Source organism: Ictidomys tridecemlineatus, chromosome 15, assembly GCF_052094955.1.
Source record: "Ictidomys tridecemlineatus isolate mIctTri1 chromosome 15, mIctTri1.hap1, whole genome shotgun sequence".
In the NCBI taxonomy this organism is placed as follows: Eukaryota; Metazoa; Chordata; class Mammalia; order Rodentia; family Sciuridae; genus Ictidomys; species Ictidomys tridecemlineatus.
This window is the reverse complement of record NC_135491.1, coordinates 55,354,452-55,370,200: the sequence shown is the minus strand read 5'-3', so window position 1 is coordinate 55,370,200 and position 15,749 is coordinate 55,354,452. Positions and strand designations below refer to the sequence as shown.

General features: G+C 57.8%; 1 protein-coding gene and 1 long non-coding RNA gene across 2 annotated transcripts in view; one reads left to right on the top strand and one right to left on the bottom strand.

The window, feature by feature from the left end:
• The window catches only part of Cmip (c-Maf inducing protein), a 193,477-nt gene that overhangs the window by 104,313 nt on the left and 73,415 nt on the right, over nt 1–15,749 (bottom strand). The window lies entirely within an intron of this gene.
• LOC144370928 (uncharacterized) lies at nt 5,756–7,412 on the top strand. Its single transcript, XR_013431048.1, has 2 exons — nt 5,756–5,930; nt 6,735–7,412. It is a non-coding gene; the product is annotated as an uncharacterized LOC144370928 (long non-coding RNA).

Below are 15,749 nucleotides of genomic sequence, written 5' to 3'. Positions count from 1 at the left end.
AGCCAGTAAGACGGCGTCCCTCTTTGGCTGGAAACCCTCCTAGGACCACCCGAGGTACTGAGTACCCGTCTGTCCACTGTGTCTCCTCTGTCCTGACCAGGATGAAGGAACCGTGGGGACAGGCTGGGGGCTGCTTCCATGACCTGGCCCTGGACAGAGCAGGTGGCCTGGTCCACTCAGCCAGGCCCAGGGCCCTCCTTTCACAACACACAAAGAAACACCACCCTCTCCTGCTGCCCAGCACCCACTGCCCATGGGTGCCAGAAGCCGGAAGCCCCAACACAAGGAGGAAGTCCTGGTGGCTCGGAGCAGCAGGAGAGCTTCCGGCCCGGTTGCTGGGTAATCCCCGATCACGCACAGACACGGCAACTTGGCTTCCAGGGGGAGGGCCCTGTGTTTACCCGGTCACCTTATCTGCTGGGCTTGGCTGCCAGTGTTTACATCTCGCTTTAAAAAGGACAAAGTACCTCAGGGAGCAAACATGGGGAGAATCAGACCAGGATCTACAGGCTGCTGCGGGCAGCAGAGGAAGCGGGCCTACTGTGAGCCGCCCGTCAGACTGCCAGCCTGCGGGGCGCTGGGCTGAGACAAGGCCAGAAAGCTGCTTCCGGGGTCTGCACGCTGGGACACACAACAAGAGCCAGCTGCAGCCGTGTCATCCCTCCTTCTGGAAAAGGCTCCGCCCTTTGACCCCGTTCTGCTCTCTTCCTCTGCGCCCCCCTCCAGTCCACACCCCTCAGGGAGCAGCCGTGGGCTTGCAGGGGCTGAGCAGCAGCTCTGGTCTCTGCCTGCTGCTGGGAAGAGCGGAAAATGGCTCAGCTGCTGTGGGACAGTGTGGCTCCTGTACGAAGCAGCTGGATCACCACCTGGCCCTCGGTCCCACTTCTGGGTACCTCACCCATGGGACCTGCGCAGGCACATTCCCTGCAGTGCTGCCCGGGACAGCCCAGAGGCGGGGACAGCCTCATCCGCAGACGGTGAGCAGAGATGTCTGCGGCGCAGGGAGCAGCACTGGGCACGGGGAGAAAGCCCCAGCACGTGAGCATGGGAACGTCACAGGAGGACCCAACCACAAAGGACCTGGGGCGTGTGCTTCTGCACATGAAGGGCCTGGAGTCACCTACTCAGAGGGGCAGAAACTCAATGGGGTGGCCAGAGGCTAGGAGAGGGAGCAGGGCGCTCGTGTGTGACGGGCAGTCTGAGTCCTGCAAGATACAACGCTCTCTGGGATGGACACGGCGATGGCGATGGCTGTGCCACGGTGGAAATGCACTTAATGCCACAGAACTGTCCGCTTCACGTGGTCAACACGTGACAAATTTGAGGCTATGTGTACTTTACCACAGTTTTTTAAAATGCCACCAGTCATTGCCAGAAGTTCCCTGGGGGGCACACTGGTCCCACTGAGACCTACTGCTCTTCTCTGCCTCCCCCCAAGGGGGCCTTTCCCTGGCAGACTGGCTGCCCTGGTCCTCCCCCTACATCCACTGGCCACTCCCAGCCTTAAGTCCCAACTCAGAAGTCATTTCCAGGGGACTGCTCCCACAGTGCGCAGGACAGAGCCCATACCCACAGCCCGCAACGCTCTGGTCTCAGCACAATCGAGGTTCTTAGGAAAAATGGAAAGACTCTTCCAGGGGTCATTTCTAGTCCCTTGGTTTGGCTTCGTCCCCTGTAAAGAGGAATTCTGGGTTTCGTTGTTGTTGTTGTTGGAGTAAAGGCACTTTGCTCACAAAGAGAACAGTAATAAGGGCACAGTGAAGAAGTAACAGGGTGCTGGCACTTGGGGTGGGGGACAACTCCAGGCCCCAAGAATACTCTCTCAGCTGGAAAAGCCAAGAAGGCAGAGATTCCATATTTCCAGAATGTCAGATGTGCCAAGATGGCGCTTGGACTCTGGGCCATTTCCCTGCTGTTCCTTGTACCCTGCACACTCTTCCCTCCACACTCCGGAGCAGGCACCGCCATCCCTCAAACCAGCCACTTCTTCCTTTTAAAAACTACACTTCATTTGAGAATAGCTCTAAGTTCACAGGAAAGCTGTAGAGGTGAGCACTCGGTCCTCCTCCTACCCAGTCTCCACCGGTGTGACCACGCCCGTGACCAAGAATATCTGTCACAACCCACCAGTCAACACTGGTACGTGACAACTGGCCACACTGGGCCTTGGTATGGACTTCACTGGCTCTCCCCAGCTACCTCTCCTGTCCCGAGTCCCTCCCAGGGTCCTACACTGTGTCGGCCACCCTTTCTGGAGGACATGCTGGTTCTCACGTACATGCGCCAGGTGTCGGGCAGGACGTCCCTCTGCTGGGGTGGCCTACGTGGCGACTTTCTGTGTTTGCAATTTCACCTCTCGGGCGTGGGTCCAGTGGCACTGGGTACATGCACACGGCTGTGCAGCTGTCCACCTGCAGCACTTTGGCGCTTCCCAAACACAAATGCCGTCCCCATCAAACACTACCTGCCACCCCGTCCCTCTGGGGTGGTCCCCATGATTCTGCCCGACTCCACGACTGCAGCTGAGAAGCGCGGAGAAGTGCCTCTCATGCCCGTCGGGAGGGCCACTGCCGAGAGAGCAGTGACACACTGGGGACGCTGGCATTGCGCAGGTCACTAGAGGGAACGCCTGAGGTGCCACTGTGTGGACATTAGGTGGTCTCTCAAGACGTTTTCACGGTCACTGATCCAGCAGGGCCACTTGCAGTTATGCACGAAAACAAAACCCAGCCCCACCCAACCCTGCTCCCAACTCAACTGGAAGGTGTGCCCTGGCCCCCAGAGCAGCGTCCACAGCTGCCCACAGCCCCACGGCCCTCACAGTCACTGACACCTGCTCTCACGACAGGCACAACCACCAGCTTGACACCTGTCCCCCGCCCCACGGGTACAGAAGAGGCTCCTTAATGACGCACGAGGTGACTGTGGCCTGGGAGTGGCCTGTTCCCTCCTGAGGTCCCTGGCCTGCTCCTCTTCCCCACAGACCTCAGGGACAACGGGGCCTGCATTTTCCAGGGAAACAATGGCTTCGGAGAGGAGGTGACTCTGACTGGCAGGGACCAGACTTAGGTTGTAAGACAGGTGAATGTGCCACCAAAGAGTTCCTGGTTATTAAGCACTTACCAAACGCCACAGTGCAGCTCCCAGCTGTCATCGTCACAGCTCTCTGTGGCCAGGGAGCAGGTCACCATCTTTATGTGTCACCAAAGCCAAACACACTTTGCACTGGCTCAATTTAGAGACAAGGGACCTAGATGCAGGGGGAACATCACTGCTCAGGACAGACTGCGATTGCTCCCGTGGCAGTAACCGGCAGGCAAGAAGGCTCCCCCGAGCCTGGAGTGCACGGCTGGACGCAGCAAAGCAGGAGGGACTCTCGGGTCCCCAGGCAGGACAGAGGGTCTGGGAGGCAAAGATGCCGACCTGAGGCTAGAGGCATCCCTGCCCCACAGGCGCACACCAAAACTACTCCTAGAGCTCCCATTTCTTGCATCTTAATTTTCGGTCTCTACCCTATAGCTAGTTTTACTCATCCATGGAAAGTTCTAGCAAAGGTTCAATATGTGACCAAAGGAGGCAGCACAGTTCAGCTGCACCACACTGAATCGGCAGGCACGCTCCGACTCTGCCCTCGGAGGCCACGGGCTCCAGCGGGGCTCCCCCTCGGCGGTGGAAGCTGGGGCGCCGCGGGGTACACGGACGTGGACAAGCGAGGAGAGGTGTGCCCCTGCTCTGTGCAAGGCCAGGGCAAGAGGAGGCTGCGAGCTGCAGACAGACCCACTGTGAGCCCCAGGGGCCCCGGAGCCTGGCTCTCAGCCCCGCACCTGTCCATCTGTCCCCCGTCCAGTAGGCCCTTTCTACCAGAGCCATCTGGGGTTCTGCCTGGGACCCCACTTCCCTGGGAGGCCTGGCAATGATGTCACCAAGTCTGTGAGGACACCTGGGCAAGGAGCAGGTCACCATCTTTTTGTGTCCCCAGCTGAGTCCGAGATGATCCTGATTTCCCACTGGGGGCGGGGAAGACCTCGGGTATCCATTCTTCACAGTGCTCAGGCACGTTTCTGCCCCTGGATGACGCCTGGGGCTTACTATAACTATGACAACATCGGAAATATTTCTTGTGGATTTCCACAGGGGGAAATGACAGGCTTTCTGATCCCTCTGGCTTTTTGCTGGATGCTGCAGACCTGAGATAAGGCCTTGTGGGTGTGCAACGGTCCCGTGGCTGGGAAGGCTCTCTGCAGAGGTGAGGCCACAGGGCGGGAAGGGTGTGCAGGGGAGGGCTCACCCAGGGCCAGGAGACAACCCGCACTCTGTGTCCCTGGGCAGACGCTCAGGTGGCTAGGTCTCCCACCTGTGGAGGACCCAGGCAAGCTGCCCTGAACTTCTTCAGTGGACACTGCACTGGTGCTCTGCACTGTGGCTGGCCCCCCAGTCCAGCCTACCTTAGGATTATCCAAGGAACCCACGCTCAGGTTTACCCTGGGGGCAGGGAGAGAAGAATGGTAACTCTGACAAGAGTGACTGGAGGAACGAGAAAGTGAAGTCACAGGCCCAAGTCAGAAAGGAGAAATCTGGAGGTCAAGGTCATGGAGACATGGCCAGCTCCATCCTTAGGTGTGTGGTGAAAGGCTCTGCAGCTGCCTCTGGGCTCAACAGGAAAGAGCAGCACTTGACCACTGATGTCAGCCCTGGGCACAGCCGTGGAAAGCGTGGAACAGCTGGGACGTTTACCATCACACATCACTGCACAATCCATCACCAATCACACCTCCACTGCGGACCCTTCTGACACAGGGGACTTCCCTGGGTCTCCCCCTCCTCAGCTTCCCCTGCACCAAACTCAGGAGCAGAACGGCCGGCAGGAACGCCTTCCCAGGAGGACAGTGCTTTCTCTGATGCTAAGTTACACACCTGGAGTTTGCAAATTCAAAGATAAAATTCAATTCTTACAAGAAAGAAAGGCACTCAATACACACTTATTAAGCACTGATTGTATACTAGGGTCTCTGCTTTCACTTAGTTTAGAAAACAACTGATAAATATTTAATGATAATTGTTGTTCTAAATGCCTTGAACAGAAAGGACGGGTCCTGTCGCTGCCCACTGCAGGGCGCCAGGCCTCCCTGCCGCGGGTTTGACTGGCGTGGAAAGCGCCTTTCTGCTCACATCTACTGGCAACACCTGCACCTCGGCTCTGGCCTAGAAGGGTGCTGGGCAGCCAAGGAATGTGGGCGCACAACACCCAGGGCTGCAGGAGGCCGCGCTCCCCGCTCGGGAGCCGAGGGTGGTCTCCCTGCCCGCTCGCCGTCCGCCCGTGTTCACTAATTAGAAGCTCATGCCTCCTCCTTTGATTTTTCCACTGCAGGGAGGAATCTTGGCCGCGCTGCCTCTGTAGCTTTTGGCAAGGGTGGAGGGCATGGCAGAGGAAACCACGGGCCTCTCAGGCTGTGGGGAGTGGGGGTCTGAGGCTGGGAGCTGCTCAGTTCTCTCTCGGGCTGCAGTTAGAGGTCTCTCTCCCCTGGATGAGCAACCTCGCCCACCGCCGAGCGGGAGCTGCGCTGCGTCACAGCCGCCTCCCCTGCTCAGGGCTGGCACCAGCACAGGCAGTGGGGTTTGTTTGGAATACATGCTCCCCATCAGCAGAGTCTGGAGCAGCCACCCTTTCTGGTCTGGAGACGGAAGGCTCTGCGAGCCAGCGCTTCCCCAGCGCCACAGCCCGCCCGGCGGCCTTCAACTTTGCTGCTCCTGCAAATGCATCCTGGGTCCTGTTTCCCAACCGGCGCAGCCCAGTCAGGCCGCCTCATTCGGGCCGGCCTGCCTCACTGGCCAGACTAGGAGAAGAAGGAGGCCATCCCAGCCCCCCTCCAGAGTGCCAAGGGTGGCCGCCACCAGGATTGACAGAAGCAAGGAGAGACTTTCAGAACAGAGTAAGGCTACTGAGGGTGCTGGGACCCAGCAGTGCAGCAGACTCTCTCTGTGACTTCTAGTCCCTGAGCCACGGGCAACCCTCCCTCCCCCAGTCCTGAAGAGGCCTTTCCCGTCCCCCTTGGTTCCTGGGCTGCCTGATAAAATGCTCCTCACTTTTGCCCTGGACAGTCTGTTGAAGGTCAGACTGGCAGCTCCCTGAGGGCAGGAGCAGGGCTGCCGCTGGCTCCACCACAGCCCCAGGGCAGGGCCTGGCAGGAAACCAAGAGCTAGGAAGGCTGGAGGAGAGAGAGGAGAGGCTGCGTGGCTTCTCCCCTGGGCAGAGGAGCAGGCCCCCAGGTGGACTTTCCAGGTGGAAGAAGTGAAAGAGGGCGAGATGGGACCGAGTCCGGTCAGCAGGTGGCTATTCCAGCCAGTGCCCTCAGGGGAGGAGGTGCAGGGCAGGTCTGAGGACACCGAGGTTGAGTGGTCTGGAGCAGGAGGAAGAGGCCAGCGGCCTCCAGAGGCTGGAAGAACGTGAAGGGACTCTCCAGGGACGGGCCGCCCTGCTCTGCTCGCTCTCTGGGTTTAGCAGGAGACAGAGGACCCGTCCTGAGGTCTCCCCTCCAGGAAGCCAGATGATGTTTGTTTTAAGTCAGTGAATGTGTGGAGATTTGCAATAGCAGGCCTAAGCCTAGGAAGCCTGCACCCCTACTGCGTGCAGGATACTCTTGGGACCTCACTCCAGCACCATCAGCCCAGCTGGGCCACCCAGTGGTATGCAGGTCACTGCTGAGTACCAAGCTATGGTTCCCATCTCCTACCAGGTACACGAGGACTGGGAAGCTAGGCCATGGCTACTCTTGGGTTCTGGCCAACAATGTGCGAGGAGGGGATGTGAGTCACACCCCCAAGGCCAGAAGACTGAACTACCAGAGCTCGCTCCACATCCTCCTGCCCCTGCTGCAGCGAGCCTGGGCTCCGTGTGGAAGTGGCAACAGACACAGTGACTCCGGTCCTCCTGCCGGGCCCTGCACACGGCCCGCAGCGCTGCCAGCCAAACGAGAGGAAAACTGAAGTCTCCAGACGGGGGGGGTCCTTTGTCACAGCACCAGAACCCCACCCATCCTGACACTACACACAGACCTAACTATGGAAACAACAGCCCTCCACTACAGGGGGCTCAGCCACCTTTGGGAGGACATGCTACCTCAGTCACAGACACCCTGCCACGTCCCCAGAGTCCTGTGCCTGGGATGGGAAAGCTGGTCTCAGTCATTGAAGGACCGTGGAGTGGAAGTCACTTCTTCCAGTGTATAGGCAAAGGGGACAAGGGGCAGGTCCCCACACTCCCACGTCCAGGGGGTGCCTCAACCTCAACACCCCATGTGACTTGGTCCTCAGAGCATCCACCTTGGGGCCCTCAAATGTCTTCTCGGGTTTCTGGTCCTGGCCAGACCCCTTCCACCATGTGTGTGGCCAAGATTTTATGAAGTCGAGGGGCATTGTCAGAGCTTTCCTGTCCCATTCGTCACCTGCTAATGACCAGGGAGTGACTAATCAGAAAACAACAGCAGGCAAAGGAAACACCCCCTTGCTCTTGGCTTCCCATGGCCGTGTTGCTGGGAGTCCTCTGGTGCACCTGAGGGAGCTGGGGTGGACAAACAGGGTCAGGGTTTCTCTGTCCCCTGGGCAAGTGTGCCAAACCACGGGCTGTCACCAAGAAAGGGGTGCTGCTTCCCTAAAACAGTAGCATATGACCACTGTAGGCAAACGCCAGGCTCAGTGGAGCCCGACCTCAGCGGCCTGGGACTTCTCCCTGACCAGCCAAGCTGCAGAAGCACAAGCAGGCCCGCCGGGGCCCACCTCCCTGCTGGCAAGGCCAGGTGGACTCACCGACGCCATGGGGCCCGTCTATACCCTTGGTCCAGTGCTGCAGGAGAAGACAGACACAGGCAGAGGGAGCAGCTTAACCCCTGCTGCCCTCCTGCTGCCCTCCTGCACCCCCAGGAACAAGGTCACACCTTCCCAGAGCTGGGGGGACCCGGCAACAGCCACCCTCTTGGAGCCAGGCTCAAGGCAGTGCACACGGCGACCTACAACCCTCACCACAAGGCCACATTGCTGCTGTCCCAACTCTCCCATTTCAGAGCAGAAGCCTGAGGCTTGGCAGCCACATGGCCAGCCTCAGATCACAGCAGGTGGCAGGCAAGGCTGCTGTCCACCCGGGTGTTTGTGTCCACAGTGTGGGAGCACCCAGGGAGACCCACCAAGGGCACGTTAGCGCTCAGCTTGTAATGCCTCCGTCCTACAGAGGAGGGACGAAATCACACCACGTGTGTGCACATGTGTAAACATGCACACACACACGCCTACCCACACATATGTGTAAACAGGTGCCTGAACAGAGGCTGCATGTGTGCACGTATAATATTCGCACGCACACTCTCCCATATGCACAAGTACACATGTGCGCACGCACAGGGCTTCCCAACATAGAGGGGAAGGGGCTGTATGATCATCAAGGATGCCAACCAGCATCCAGAACCCCACTGGGCAGTCAGACCCACTACAGCCTGACCGTCCTTGCTGCCCCTGCCATCGGAGCCATCTCATGGCCAATGTGCAGCTTGCAGAGCCAAATAAGCAGACATGAGGTCTTGCTCCACTCTCAGGACCACCAAGACCTTGCTCTGGGCCACTTCCCCGATATCCCCCCTGAGGAACACACCACTGGCACACCACAACCAGTCCTACAAAGGTCAGTTTCCTGGGGACAATGAGAGATCAGGGCTGGTGAGGGAAAGCAGGAGGAATGGGCCTGAGAGCAATTTCCCAAGGGCCCTCCACACCACTGGCTGCTGACCTGGCTGGTAATAAAGTCCAGTGAAGACAGTGCAGATGGGAGGCAAACTGCCACATTTGCAAGGCTGGCATTTCCCAGGGTAAAGTTCTAACTATCAAAAGATTTACCAGCTCAGCTGGGTTAATCATTGCCATGTGGGAACAAATGGCTCCCTCAATGCCCAGGCGGGGCACCCAGGTGCCAAGTCAGAGACCAGCTCATGGTCAGAGGTTGTGCCCATTTCATCCCAGCACCCCTGAACCTAGGGTCTCGGTGCTGACATCAAAACAGCTCCTTCCAGCCGGGCATGGTGGCACATGCCTCTAACTACAGCTGCTTGGGAGGCTGAGGCAGGAGGATGACCAGTTCAAAGCCAGCCTCAGCAACTAATCGAGGCCCTCAGCAACACAGCAAGACCCAGTCTCAAAACATAAAAAGGGCTGGGGATATGGCTCAGTGGTTAAGCGCCCCCAGGTTCAATCCCCAGTACTTAAAAAAAAAAAAAAAAAATACAAAAGAGCCCCTTGCCTGGCCACTTGTTATACCCAGCCTTGGGCAGTACTTTTTCCTTTAAACTGAAATAGCAGAGGATTGGGGGCCGAGGGTGCGGGCCCAGGAGACAGACCCAGATCCAACTCCGGATGCCAAGGGGGGAGCCACACGAGTCGGATCCTCGTCTTATAAAACGGGGCACCGTAAGAATAAACGGGCCAAGGTGTATAAAGGCTGGTTCTCAACGGGGGCATCTGGCAGGTTCTGGAGGTATTTTTGGCTGTCACAATGAGGGAGGAGAATGTGCCGCTGCCCTCTAGCAGGTTGAGGGTAGGGACACTGCTGAATACCCGACCTGTGCAAAATACCCTGTGATAAAGAGTGACCCAGCTCCAATGTCAGTGGTTGGCACGAAGACATTCTGGTGTAGCGTGTGAAGCGCGATGCCTGTGGTGAATGCTAGCCGTGGTCATCATCTCCAACTGTGTTGTGCCAAGAGGAGGCTGGGATCAGAGGCCATGTCTTGCTCAGGTGCCATTAAGGCAGGGCAGAGCTGGAGACTGCCTGCATCCCTATGTGTTTCTTTTTCCCACGGTACCAGCCTGAAGGACAAGCTGGTCCCTACCCTGGGGACCCACTGTGCCACGAAGATGCTGAGGCCTCTTGATGACCTGAAACTACAAGCCAGCTCTCCATGTGCAGCTGTGCGCGGGGAGGAGGGGCCGCTCCTCACCTGCTTCCTTGGTGGACAGACACCCTCGTTCGGACTCAGCAGACCACTGCCTTCCTGTCCCTCCTCCACTCCTGAGCCTACCTGCTGCAGCTTTTTCCAAAAGGGCGAATCTGTCCCCCAAGAGCCAGCCTCCTGCTCTGGCCCAGAAAAACAGACTCTCTGGCAAGCTGGCTGTCCCTGGCTCAGGGGCCACCACCTGGCATACCTGAGGATAGAGATGGTCAAGAAACAACATCCCACCAGTAGGGCTGAAGGAACATGGTGAGCCCTCTGTCCCTCGAGGCAGCAGAGGACCCTGCCATCCATGCAGAGCCTCATGCGGAGCTGGATGAAGCCCACGGTCTTGGCCACAGGAACACATGCAAGGTCTGCAGTCTCTTGGCTCCTCCCCAAGGCCAACCCTGAACCAGTTCTTGCCTCTATGCAGTGTGTCGTCCCTTTCCCTGGCTAGACCATGCTGAACCCTCTCTGTCCCCAGGGCCCAATATGGATGCCGGTCCAGCTTCCATGTGGCCATGACTCGGCACAGACTGCCCTGCGCTGCACGGAGACACACACTGGTCTTCCCCCAACACGACACCATGAGCTTCCTGGTGGCGGGGGCCTGTCCAGGGCCTCTCCACTACGATGGAATGTTCTAGCTCTGTGCAGTACAACACGAGAGTCAACTGTGGCCTGAGCACTCCAAATGCGGCTTGTGACCTGAAGGGCTGCATTTTAGCTTTGTCTCACTTTTATGAGACTGTCACAGCCATGTGGCTAGTGGCTACCACACTAGACAGCCCAGGAAGAGAAGTGCTCAGACATGGCAAGTGTTCAAGGCCACCGTCGGGGGAGCAAATGAAGGAACATGAGTGCACAGCGCTTGTGTGGTCCCTGGTCACCATGCTGCAGTCATCGGTATCCAGCTCCTAGAGGATGGCTGGCACTGCTGACCTTGCTCACCACTGCAACCCAGTGTCTCTCAGGTGCACAGACCCCGGTGAAAGTTAGCTGACCCACCCGCCCCTCCCACCAAGCCTCAGGACATCCCTGATGGACGAGAAGGGCCACTCTGGCTGACCTGGGCATGTGCCCTCAGCCCAGCTCCTCCTCCTGCCAGCATCCTTTCTGCGCTCCTCTCTCCCAGATGCGAGAAGAAGTCTTCTCGACTGAGATGGAGGCTCCCCCTCTCCTGCCCCCGCTCAGGTGGCAGGCCCCTGGGAGGTTTGGGGAGCGATCACCACTCCTAGGAAGGAACTGGAGTCTTCATATCACATGCCTCTCATGCCGACTGCTGGCTGCTCTGCTCCTGGCGCTGCTACTCACTGCGCGCATCATCTGTGTCCCTCCCGCCCACTGCCCCGTCCCACTTCCTCCCAATGTAGGTCACGCTGGGTTCTCCTGCGTTCACTACATATGCCTCCAGTGAGGGGGTGACACCGCCTGAAACAAATTTAGGAATTCTCTCATGGACACGTGAGGACCCTGTGCTCTCATTCAGCCAGACCCAGATCTGCGCCCCACAGGGAAAGCCCGAGCAAAGGCCCCAGGGCTCGCACCCAAGGAAGGTGGCGGGGCACTGGAGCTCAAAAGCCACCATTACATGGGCACAGTGCCAAGGAAGGTTGGTTTCCCAAATAGAAGCAGATCAGTCGAGAGGTTTTTGCAGTGAGCATCAGTTCTGTGACCTGGAGCCTTGCTTTCCCGTCTGTCAGTGGAGAAGCGCTACCTCCCAGGCTGCAGGGCACAGAGGAGGCACTTGCCAACCACCATCATGGGGGGCACCTCAGCTTAGCCTCTCCCTGCACAAGCTTCTTGCCATGGAAGCTCAGCTTCGCTCCTCGGCTGCCCAGCCTGGCCTCACGCCTCTGCCAGACCCTGACCCAGGTGCTGCTCACATAAGACAGGTTAGTCTGTGTCTATCTGCACGCGGTGGAGCGATCCCTGGGATGGGGGACACACTAAGCCACACACAGCAGTACCTATGGTTAGTCTACCTCAAAGGACTGGAGAAGCTAATGAGCCAGGACAGGCAGGGCCAGGAACGAGGAAAGGAAGGGTCCCTGGCCAGGTCTAGGAATGCACCAGACCAAGGGCTCTCCGAGCAACAGGAGAAGGTCATTTGAGGCACAGGGAGCCTGGTTAGAAGTTGGCAGGAGATGAAACTGAAAAGACTGAGTCTGAGCCAAATTCAGCCTCTGCCCGGAAAATGAGGAGTTGAACTTTGAGCTGTGGATAACAAGAGGATTTTAAGCACCACTTCTAAAGTTACTCAGCGCTGGAGACCAGGAGCTAGCCCTCCATACGTATGTGTGTCTGCGCACCCGCACACATACACGGCATATGTACACTTCCTCCACACTAGTGAACACACACCAACACCACCCACTCACAAATAGACCCTCCTCACACATGTGCATGTACACACAAAATATCCATGTGCATACATGTAATGCTCCACACTGTGCACACATGCACTCATGCCCACACAACACTAAAACACACACACACACCCTTGAGTGGGGCCTGACACTGGTGTGACCCAGGGCAGAATGGAGAACAAAGGCATCGAGCTCAAGGAGGAGGTGGCACAGAGGCGGAGCTGTCCCCGCATGCCCACGAGCACCCGCATCCCCTGCCCTGAAGCTACCATGCGTCAGGACCACTGCATGCAGTGAGACTCTGGGATGAGAACCCAATCTCTTTCACTACGTAACTGTCCAACCTCCATCTTGTTTGGGGATGCATTTCCTCCCCTTGTTTAAAAGAGCCACGTGCACAGTGACAGTCTCCTCCAGGAAGTCAGGCCCCAGGCAGGCGCTGGCGGGCACAGACAGGGAGCCCCACAAAGGGCGGCATAATCCGGGAGGGGCAACCTCTCCCTGTCCAGTGCTGGCACCTCCCCCCCCCTCTCGTGAGCTAGGGGGCTGTTCTAAAAAAGGAATGGGTACCCCAACGAGGCTCGTTCACAATGAAGATTTCTCGTACCAGGTGGATGAAAATTAAAGCACCCTAAAATAGTCACACTTTCCTAAGAAGACAAACCCTTTTCCCTTGCAATATGGTTCACACCAGTAATCAGCTCAGCAAACACTCTTCTTTGGAAAGAAAAGCAGTGGGAATGACGTTGAAGGGACTTCAGAGGTCAGAGTGGATTGGTGGGAGTCCATTTTTTAACCAATGAGTCAAACATAGTTATTTCCTTGGAAGGAGAGACTCATGAGCCAAGCAGGACCTTCTCCTCGACTCAGATGATGAGCCCCATCTTTGTCAGATGCGACCCAGAAGCTGTGTCAGGCAGCAGCATGGCCTATCCTCACCATGACTCGAGGTGGGGAGCTGAGGTACCAAGAGGGAGTGACTTGCCCAGGTGTGAACTAAAGAGCAGGTGCCACCCCACAACCCCTCTCCCCTGCTCAGCTTGCTCAGCGCTGCTGCATCAAGGCAGGCCACACGGACAGTGGCCGGGTCCCGAGTAGCTGTGAACCTGAAGGTGGGGACGGCCGGCCGTGCAATGTCCCAGTCAGGCGGCAACCTCTGGGGTGCTGCAACTGTACCCAATGGAGGGGCTCTCTGGCGGTCATGCAGCATGGCATATGACCGGGAAGACTTAGGGCAAAGACGGCCATGAAATCGGTCACAAAGGCCACTCTGTGCCATCTCAGAACTTCTCCAGCTTCCCCAAGCCAGACCCAGCCACCTACGGAAGGAAGCAACCTCTCCGAGGTCACACAACAAGCAGCTGGCAGAACCACACAGGTGCCAGGAAGCCAGACCTGCGTCCTACTGCCAGGTTCCTGTGGGTGGGGGTCAGACCACCACTCTTCTGTACAGACTAACCCCAGAACTGACCTCTTGCCTGGCTGGAGAGAATTCCCCACCCCCGAGACAAAGCCACAGGCCAACACAAACCTCCCACCCCAGCCCCACTGTGAGACACTGCTTCCCTGGCTCCTCCAAGCTGGGGATGGTGCTGGGGACTGGATGTTTATGTCCATCCCTCTCAATGCATATGCTGATGTCCTAAGTTCCACTGGGATGGTATCTGGAGGTGGGGCCATTGGCAGGCGACTAGGGTTACAAGTAGCCACAAGAGTGGGGCCCCATGATGGAATTAGAGACCAGGGCTCTCTCTTTGCCGGGAGTGGACACAGCTAGAAGGTAGTGTCCTTTGCAGCCAGGAAGAAAGGTGTGTGTTTGTGTGTTTGCTTGTTTGTTTGCTGTTTGAGAACCAGGCATTGAACCCAGGGGCACTCAACCACTGAGCCACATCTCCAGCCCTTTTCTTATTTTTTGAGACAGGGTCTCACTAAGTTGGTAAGGCTGGCCTCAAACTTGTGGTCCTCCTATCTTAGCCTCCTGAGCTAATGAGATTATAAGCATGTAGCACCACACCCAGCAGGAAGACAGCTCTTGCTGGAAACTTTGGGCAACCTCATACCTGGAACTGGGACCCCAGCCTCCAGGGCTGTAAAGCCAATGCCTGTGGTGTTTCCTTGTGGCAGCTCAAGCTGGTGTGGACAGAGGACATGAGCCTCAGATGAGGGCCCAGAAAATCAGACCATTACAGCCTCTTCTGCCAATGAAGAATTTTGACCTACCTCTCAAGAGTAGGCCCCCACATTACGAACCGCCCACCCCAGAGCCTAATGCGGAACCTGGCACACGGCGGGGTCGGAAATGCCTGCTGGGCAGGAAGCCGTGCGCACAGGGAGTGCCGTCTTCACGGAGCCCGAGCCTGGGAGTCTCCGACTTCCAAACCAGCCCACTCAGCACCTTCCTCGATGGAAAAGCCAACCATGAGCTGCAGATCCACCCAGGGACCTGCAGCCCACACCCAGGAGCCCAGGGAGACTCATGCTCCATGAGAAAGAGCCCTCCTGTCCCCCACCGCCCCAGGCAAGGGCTGCCTTCAGGAGTCCCCCAGAGATGAGGCAGGGCCACAGCCAGCAGGTCCAGGGGTCAGATGCGAACCCCAGGCCCTCCCAGGACAGGGCTGTGGAAACGTGGAGGGGACACACAGAGAGCTGCGAGTCCACACCTGCTCTCCAGCCTGCGCCCCGCTCCAACCAAAGTCTGCTCTGTCCTTGGGCATGGTCCCACCTAATGCCTTGCTGACAACTCGCAGTCTGCAGCCATGAGCCGTGGCAGGCCCCCTCACAGGCCATGGGGCCACCCAGCCCTTCCCCCTGCTCCCCATCCTCTCATTGCAACAGGCTGCGGGAACCCTCCTCGGCGACCCCCTCGATTTTTCACAGAAACAACTGCTCTCCTCACACTCACAGTCCAGGAGCTGAAGTGACCCCAGGTAACTGTGTGGTCACAGTGACACCTGCCTTGGACACAATCGGGTCTGGGAAGAAACCCAACTGACTCCTGGCAGACAGGCCACTTGAGGAAGAGCTTGGGGTCCCCAGGGTACCTCCCCAGTCCCAGGCTGTGGGCATCCCAGGCTGTGGGCATCCCTCATGGCAGGCAGTGGGCGAGGGGCGTCAGCAGGGCTCCGAGGCTCTGCTGCACGAACACATCTCAAAGTCTTGTTGCGTGAAAAAGCAACCTGCAGACACACACACGACCGGACCCCTGCTGCCCTGCCCTTAGTACAGGACTCTAGTACAAAAGAGAAAGACCTGAGGGAGGGACGTGGGGAAGGAGCAGGGCTGGTGGGGGTGGGAGGGGAGATGGACTTCTGTAAGGCATCCCTTGGCACAAGAATGTATTCCTGCATCAGGTGAACAGCTGAGTTTTACTCTTTCTAATCAACAAGACAAGACTTAACAGAGAAGTTCA